Genomic DNA, 9733 nt, shown 5'->3' on the forward strand with positions numbered 1-9733 from the left:
GAAGAGCATAGAATAGCATAGAAGAACGACGGCATAGAAGCGTGTTCAGATATTTTTGATTGAATTTTAGCTCACAAGTTTATGATCTCGACTGTACCAACCCGGATCGAAGGTGAGATGCTGTTCTGGAGACAGAAATCATTTTTTATTTTAACTTTCATTTCGTTGTATGAAGCTATTTACATTCTTGTATCAGGGCTACCAAAGAGTTCTAAAGACATTAAGACATCGACATACGTTTTTTTTTACAGGGAGGTTAGGTATGTTTAATTTTAAATTAATCGATTCTAAAAAAAATAACTACCTAGCCTGAGCTCCAGAAAACCATTGTTAGTGCACCCACTGTATAAAAACACATACTGAGTGATTGAAAATCATTTTACACACACACACACACACACACACACACACACACACACACACACACGCCGCGCGCGCGCGCACGCACGCACCCACACAAACATCACCTGTATTTCCAAGTGGGTAGGCAGAGCACACGAAACCGCTTCGGAGCCACTTTTCGCAATTTTAGGTTTTAATTATATATATTACTGGTCCTTTAGGGTCAAAATTAAAATATTGTTCATTCTTATCACTGCACGTCACTGATCAACAGGTTTTTCTTCCACCCCGGGAAATTACAAAGTTGTCATAGTACGCAGAATATTGCAAGCCGCAACTAGTAACAATTCGGACTGCCGTAAAATGTACCATAAGTATGGGCTAGCTAATGACGTACCCAGACACACGTCGGCCTGACATTGATGTGCTCATTGATAAAAGACAAGGGCAAGGCCCTCTTGGCCTTTGGGGATTTATAGGGAATTAATCAATCATCTTATGGGGTATTTTATTTAAAAATATAATAACACTAAATAACCTTTAATTATTTATAATTAAAAGAGACAAGAAAAACAAAACTAAGAACCCAATAATGAAATTTACAGAAACTATAAAAATATAACTGAAAGATTGTCGTGTGCAATTTCTAATACCTAAGTACCTATAACCTGTAGAAAATTCACATTTGATTACTGCACAGTATCCCAAAACTTAATTTAAAAATACAAAGATTACAATATTGAAGGGTATCCGTGAAATATCTGCAATTTAAAGGGACGAAACGTTAAAAAAGCTAAATGTTATTTATACGGGAACTTAATAATGCATAGACTAGATATAAAGTAATAACTTTTAACACATTTGACCATGTTGGTGTTTATACTTAACTTAAGTATAATGGTCAAAATAACGGTAAAAAATTATAAGGAGTTTGTCTAGGTTTATTTATAATATAAATTTGTTTTTAAGGAACTCCTGTTACTCAACTAACATCTTAGATTAGGTAATCAAGCGTACGGTGGTCAAAATGCCATTAAGAGTTAAATTTTAAGTTAAAACCGGCCAAGAGCGTGTCGGACATGCCCCAAATAGGTTCCGTAGCCATTACGAAAAATTAAGTAATATTTTTAGGCTGCTATTTACTCTTAAACTACTAAAATTCTCAAGAAAACTTAACCGTTATAGTTTTCCTTGTAAGTTGATATACTTACTACCATCCTAAATTTTTTCAAATTTTCCACCCCGGTTTCGATTTTAGACGTTGAATATTTTGCAAACAAATTCCTGAATCGAAAAATTTAATTATTATTTTATATTTTTTTATTGTACCATTTTGTCGGTTCAGTTTACATATATTCGTGCAAATTACAGCTTTCTAGCATAGATAGTCCCTGAGCAAAGCCGCGGACGGACGGACAGACAGACAGACAGACATGGCGAAACTATAAGGGTTCCGTTTTTGCCATTTTGGCTACGGAACCCTAAAAACGATAAAACATTTAGTTGTTTTATGTACCCTACATCCTACATCAAATTAAACTGTAATGGCAGCTGGTTGCAAAATAAGAAAATGTGACTCCTGGACACCAATTACAAGCAATAAATATGCCCTCACGATCTGCAATCGCTCTACAGTAGGTAAGACAGAAATGTTATAAAGGAGATTACTATCAAGAGATTTTTTACTGAACTTTTTTTTCTTTGATTCAGTCATGCATGAATGATGCCGTGTTTTTCAGAGGTAAAATTGTCATTTTTAGAAGTCTAGAAAGCAGTTTGATGGTAATGTAATAAATAGAAAAAGATATTGAAAAGTTGTGGGATAAAAGTTTTTATTACGATGTCATTGACCGATACCAAAATGCTTTCGATTCGTTGGACCGAGCCTAGCTCAAATGTGCATTGAAGGTTTTACTTATTAACCGGGTATTGAAAAATCAATGCGTATTCTTACAACGTGCTCAAAAATACCCTAAAGAAAGTGTGTGTGTGTCTAGAACAAAAGTCACAAAATAAATGCCAAATGTAGAGCGAGCAACGGAACCCTTTTACTTACCGTCCGCGGCTTAGCTTAACGACTGCTAATAGAAAACTGTAATTTTGTATGAGTATATTTATATAATAACTACTAATTTAATAGTAGTTTTAGTCCTATGGATATTTTGTATTTTCTTAATATTTTCTTAATAAATAAATAGTATATACCGTGGGTAAAGAAGTAAAATAAATTTAGAAAAAATATATTTTGTGGTACGTCCTTAAACATGCTTAGTAGGGATGTTTTTTTTTCATTTAAAATCAGTGTAGACAGTGTGGAGTGTCGTTGGATACGTCTTTTAAAGAGTCCATCACTACAGTGGTATTACCCTTGTCCGCTTAAATTACAAAACCTCCTGGTCCTTCCTAATATTCCTTAAAGCCAAACGCTCTTCCGCAGTGACATTGTTTTTCGGTAAACTGGCCGTTCTTAAAATAACCGCAACATCTTGCCTTAGGACATCGGCGTCACTCAAAGTCTTTATTGCGCATTATCGCTTCTTGAAAGGATGTAGTCTCTGGCTACCCCGTTGGGAAAGAGGAGTGATTTTATGTATGTATGTATGTGTGTATCGCTTCTTTCACGCTACTGATTACGGTTCTATAAGGAATTCGTTTCAGTGTCAAATCATAATTCAACCCTTCGCCTCTTGATATACTCTTGTACCTTCTGGCTCATGCTCTACATAATCTGTAAAATTTAACTTTAACTTGTAATGTTTTCTCTACTAACCTGTGCAATGCAACTTTAACCTGTCTCTCCAAAACTTCAACACGCCACAATTTCTATATTAACAAAATTTTGGGTGAAATTAAAAATAAAAAAAGATTGTAATAAAAAAAACAATTTTAATGCTTAGTTAGGGATGATTTTTTTTACATTTAAAATCTTTAACCTGTGGGTGCCACTTTTTTGGATATTCCCAAAAACGTTTTAGGTCTTGTTAATATTTTTTTTTTCGATTTAAGGATCCATTTGCAAATTATTAAGTTATGAAGTGCTAATTTTTATTAGAGTGACATAGACAGACAGACAAAATAAACAGATTTTCAGACTTTTCTTCTTACTTGAATTAAAACTAACACGAACTAAAGTAAAAACTAATTCGATAAAATAAAAATAAAAACTATGAACTTAAAGAAAATGTTGAAGTCAAATTTTATTTACTATTGAACACAACAAATGGTACCTCTTTAGGGTCTTTAATCGGCAGATTTTTACAGAAAATGTAGCTATGCTGAACTGAAATCTCTTCGCACGTAGTTTGTTGATTGATGACGGTTGATGACGACCATCGCTCCATCACTTCACTAGTCTTATAAGTACAACAATGATTCCGTAAGCACCTATTGTATTTTTATTATATTGCTTTCCTATAACGGAGTGTACCGAGGAAATACTTCAGTAAATATAAATTAGATACGAAATAGTTAAATACACATCTGCGGTAAAACAAAATTGTATAAGTTATTATCTCTGTAACTTCCTAATTTGTATACAAATAACACTCAAACACAGTTTAAAAATAAATTGTTATAAGATGATTCTGTCCATACCTATTTATGTATAATTGATGGTCTTCAGAGTTGATAAAGGTAGGTACAGGTAAGGTCGTACGGGTTCCATAATTGATGATGCCCAAAAATATCCCGCATGGCTATGAAATGAAACCCAGGCAATGGAACTCAAGGAGATTATATTTTTTAAGTACCTAACTTTGGGGTGGGCTCAATCGGGGGCGTATTTATCCTGGGGCAAAAGTGCTATGGCCCACAGCAGGCTGCGAGGGTCGGCGAAGTCACCTATGACAGTTTTTTTTCTTAAATAAATGCTGTATCGTCACTTAATGGGGCAGCAAAGCTAAAGGACACTGGGCGCCAAATCTTTAAATACGCCTCTGGGTTTATTCAGTCATCATCAACCTCGTGTCACGAAATCTAGTCAGCTAGGTCATACTTGTACATAAGTGTGTGCGAGTATTTATCCAACATATAATGTTTAAGTTTTACTGATAAGTATCACGAAGTCTTTTCCATTGATAAGAGAGATAATACCTATTTTAGATAAGGCGACATAAACACTTCATTTGAAGGCCTGATGTTTTTCAAAAGAGTATCTACCTAAAATGATAGAATTTTTCTTACTTATAGATTCATGATAATGCTCTAATCTTTGTCACTTTAGTCTCTATGCCAGATAGATAGAGATATGATAAATTGTATTTAGGATAGTACAACTTAAATTTAAGAAAGGGTTATTCGGCCAAACTTTTATCATAACCATCTATAGGTATCATTGGGGTGGCGTCAGATATTTCCGTGGTAAAGCCGAAGCAAAGTTCCATACATCTGTCATAAATTCTGTATGTCTTGTTGTTCTGAATAAATACTTTTTACTTTACATTTTTTATTTCTATTTTGTAAATATTGGGCGAGCCGGTGGGAATAGGACTCTATGGACGCTTCGCCATTGATAGGTATGTGGCTCTACCTTAGCTCTACATATGTATGTCCCACAAAATATTAAATTGAATTTATGCATATATCGACAGGTAACTACAGATATTAGAAGAAGGTACATACTTTTTTTTATTCGACTGGATGGCAAACGAGCAACTGGGTTTCCTGATGGTACAGACACCTGCTACACCAGGGGGATTGCAGATGCGTTGCCAACCTACAGGCCTAAGACGGGATACCTCAAGTGCCAGTAATTTCACCAGCTGACTTACTCTCCACGCCGAAACACAACAGTGCAAGCACTACTATTTCACGGCAGGATTAGCGAGCAAGATGGTGGTAGCAATCCGGGCGGACCTTGCACAAGGTCCTACCACCTGCAAACTTACGTACTTGTACGTACTGCCCTCCTTGCATGTTATAGCAAAGATTTATAGTATTTTTATATGTGCGTATCTTACATAATGCGGAACTGCTACAGAATGGGATTCGCTCCCATCGTCTATATTTCTAGATAGATACAATTTGAGGCTGTTCAAAGCTAAAGTGATTAGGCTGTTACTGAATCAGTGAGATACATCTTTGGCCTCATCTGCACTAAGAGAAATCACGGGTTAGTTTTATGTAAAAAAAGACGTTTCAAATAATAATAAAAATACTTAACTACGCGCAAGATAATGGGGCTTACATGAACAGTTTGTCTCAAAGGCAATAAAAATGACTAAGTATACACTTTGTTAATACAATTTCGAGTTTTCATGCAAAGTACATGGTTGCCGTAGAGCATAAGGATAATGAGTTTTTCCTCAAAGACAGCGTTTGTAAGAATACTAAAGTATAAAAATAACGTAGCTACTTTTCTTTTCAACCATTGCGTTATTAGCCACTTAATAGTAAAGTGTAGGTACTAGTGGTGATTCGTCACATACTGTACTAGAAACTTCACTTCACTAAACTAAAACTAGATTAAAATTGAATAAACTAAATTTACAGTTCCTAATTCTAATTATGAGTTGAATTATTTAGCTTTAAATAATGTCTCACGAGAGCTCCAGTAATATTGATCGGGCATCATCATCATAATAATAATAATAATCATCATCATCATCATCCTCATCCCATCAACATCATCAAGCATAGCCTCCTTCCCAATGAGCGCAATTGCGCCCTGTCCTCGGCTAAACGCATCCAGCTTTTACCAGCAGCCTTTCGCATATCGTCACTCCACCTGGCCGGAGGGCGTCTCCCACACTACGTTTACCGAGATGCGGTCTCTACTCAAGAACTCCAGCGGTTGTCGGTTCTTCGACAGATATGACCAGCCCAGCCCGTTGCTACTACGTCTTGCTAATTCTCTGAGCTATTGACACGCTTGTGAGTTGAGTGTGACACTATGACGTGAATCGAGGGTAGGCAGTGCTAGTGTTGCCTACCCTGCTGTGGGAGGGTGGCGAGTTGCTGCAGACGCAAACTACCAGCTGTCTACCCTGGAATTAACCCACTACACGCCAATGGTGTGACAAGTAGCTAAGCTAAACCGCGGACGTGCGGACGCTCATGACGAAACTATAAGGATTCTTTGTAGTACTGTGGCAAACTAATTTATAAGCTCAATTAAGAGCAATTGGTTTAGTTTTTTATTGTGAAGCAACAATGAAGCATCGGCCTTAGTTTTTTTAGCGAAACCATCACCAGTTTTTCCTCTCATTGTTGACTTATTTTCCTTTCGTGACTTACTGAACCACCTTTAAAAGGCTTAAAAATAGCTATTTTATGTTCGAAATTATTTCATATTTTTTAATACCACCTTTTTATGATGTTCGGTCGTTTATTGTTTACTTTATTTTCTTTTCTTGTTCATTATTTCATTTTACGAGTTTAGAGAGATATGTAACTCGTGAAATGTAAAAACTCATATATATTATATATAAATTATTGTATTTAATTTCCGTGATGCGAAATCCAGTTATGTCCATTCTAATGAATGCACCCCGAAGATGTTGTTAGAATAATGTGGTAGGGTTCCGTAACCCTATTTCGGGCGTGTTCGACACGCTCTTGCCCGGTTTTTGTGATAAATATTTCTTATTTCCTCGCAGTGATCGTGAAAAGCACAATGTTTAGTCTCGGCCAAAAGTGCAATAGATGAACTCGTATTATCAAACTAACTCGTTCATCTATTGCTTACTTTCCTGCCTCTACAACAATGTACTATTTCTTTATTGTTACGACCCAGTTTCTCAACGTAGGTCACATGTTTATTTAATTTAAAATTGTCTTCGAGAATTGAAGATCTTTGCGCACTAAATTAGTGTTTGAATTTTTTAACTCTCAACCTTGGATTTAAAATGCTAATTCGACGAAACCAGAAAATATTTTAGTCAGACTCAAATTCAGACAAAAAAAACTTAATGAATGGTCAAACAGCTTTTTATAAGAGGTTTGCTCTGGCCTGTGGTATCAGGAAGGATTATAATTTATTTGTATTATTTTTATTTACTTTGACATTTAATATCAACACACGGATTTATTTTTAAGTCGATGTTATCAGACGTTAAAACGTACTAACTAATTTTGAGACAAAATTATGTTTTACTAAAGAGTTAGTCACGCATATCCTTGGCGGTTACACCTATGGAGATTGTGGTAAGTGGTAACAGCTAGTCCATGTGATCATCATCATATCAACCATAGGACGTCCACTATTGGACACAAGCCTCCCCCCCCCCCCAGAGTCCATGTACTTATGGAACTTTCAATACCATTCTTATCACGTTATAATAATAACAAAAGCGAAAAAGTTCAATAATATTTGAGTAATTCAAATACAGTCGACCAATAGAATACACATAAGTTTTTTCAATTGAAACCTTCTGACTACGTATTTTACCGTATGTCATCCACCTTAATACAGGTATTATATTATACGATGATTGATCATCGAGAGCAAAGTCAAATTAAATAATAACGTCACACGACTCGAAGCAATTTGTTTCGGATCAGCAGGGCTACTATGAAACTCGAAGTTCGTGTCGTGTTGCGGGCAACCGATGAACACAAGTGACGAGTAGTTCTAAGGGGGAGACGTTTGTTCAACAGTGGATGCTCTTCCGGCTGATGATAATGATGATGACAGACGTATCACGAAATATTTTCAATTAATGGGTAAAATGATCTATCACAAACTTATAAATGACATTACAAGAGAGACTCAGATGTATTACACCAGACTGTTATCTAAGGGTCACATCACCTATCACGAACTTCACGTACCCATTACAATCTATAGACATTAATTACCATTGGTATCTACTCATTAATAAAAATAATTAAGACTTGCACGGTTCGATTTGCTTCTTCTCATTCAATAAGTATAACTAAGTATCTACTTACTAACAGTTAATATTTTTTTACTACGTTAAATCATCGACATAGCAGTTAAAATACCACAAACGGGAAATTGCCGTGGTCTACTCGTGACCACGGCAACTGTAACGTTGCCGAAACGTCGAGGTAAATATTACTTGTGTAATAATAGCGTGATAAGTCCCGTTTGAGGTATTTTGACTATGAGTGAGAATCACGAAAGTTTAAAACGTTATGACATAGCAGTTTCCGTTGGTTTTTAAACCAGCGGCAGCATGGCCGTGTGGCTTATATTTATCATAATTTAATAAAAAAACTAACCCACGTGCGTAGTGCGAGTAGATTTTAGAATTTTAAAAGCCAGTCAAAAGAAGTTTGCATTTCACAGTGTTTCTACATCGATGGTCTAGAAGACAAATGTGCTAAGAGCAAAATAAGAAATTGTTAACATTTGAATGCCAAATTTAAATTTGCTCTTGTCAAAAAAAAAATGAACTTAGTATAATTGTCTTCTAGACCATCGTCATATAAGAAACAAAGCTATTTTTTGAGATTTACTTAATGATTTTCAGTTTTTTTTCGTGCTCGGTTTCTAAAACCCCCATCGCCCATCGCTTCCCGTGAGTGCCATGAATAGACAATTACGGCCTTAGAGGGTCTATTGCGTAACGTTTCTGACACTCGCGATCACAATCAAATGACAGTTTTCGCATGCAAAAATTGACATTTGATCGCGAGTGTCACACACATTAGGTACCCAATTAGCCCTCATTACTTCTCTGTCAAAAGTGTAGCGATTTAGAAGAAGAATTTGGGCCAAAGGTGGGCCAAAGTAACCCTCCATTGGTTAAAAGTATATCCCGACTTTACAGTATTCCTTTTGATTGTACAAAAATTAATTAACTTGTAATTTACTTCTGATTTAGCTTGACTCACGTTTACGTAGCGTAATCGCTTTAACTGAACGCGTCTGTTTATCCAATTGTTACAGTTTAAATATACGGCCGATTATAATGGAAATATGAAAAATGCTAAGTAAAAAACAAACACTGATGCTACACCGACTTTCAACAAACAAGTCACAGTAACGGAATATACTTATTTTATGACCCTTGCAACACGTGTCAGTATTTAATATTTTCAATATTTTTCATCGTAAAATGACTCTACCATATAGAGTTAGTACCAGTGTTTGTAAAATGCGAGCAAAATCCATTGAAGTGTTGGTTGTCATTATTTTCAAAACTATACAGTAACATATTTCATTTTCAGCATAAAAAAATCACAACAGTCTTCAACTCGAACCCGAACCCGAACCCGATTATTGTGGTGTCATTGGAGCACTGTACCTTGCACGTACCTAAATTAAGATTCGCGCTGTAGTCTGATAAAAAAAGCTGTCGTGATATATGATAAATACATAAATCAATAAAAACAAACTCATTAGTCGGATTGGTTTTACGATTTGTAAATGAAATTCTGGGGTTTTGATTTTGCATTTTCGTTTTTTTTTAAACTTTTATATGCC

This window comes from Choristoneura fumiferana, chromosome 6, assembly GCF_025370935.1.
Source record: "Choristoneura fumiferana chromosome 6, NRCan_CFum_1, whole genome shotgun sequence".
NCBI classification, from domain to species: domain Eukaryota; kingdom Metazoa; phylum Arthropoda; class Insecta; order Lepidoptera; family Tortricidae; genus Choristoneura; species Choristoneura fumiferana.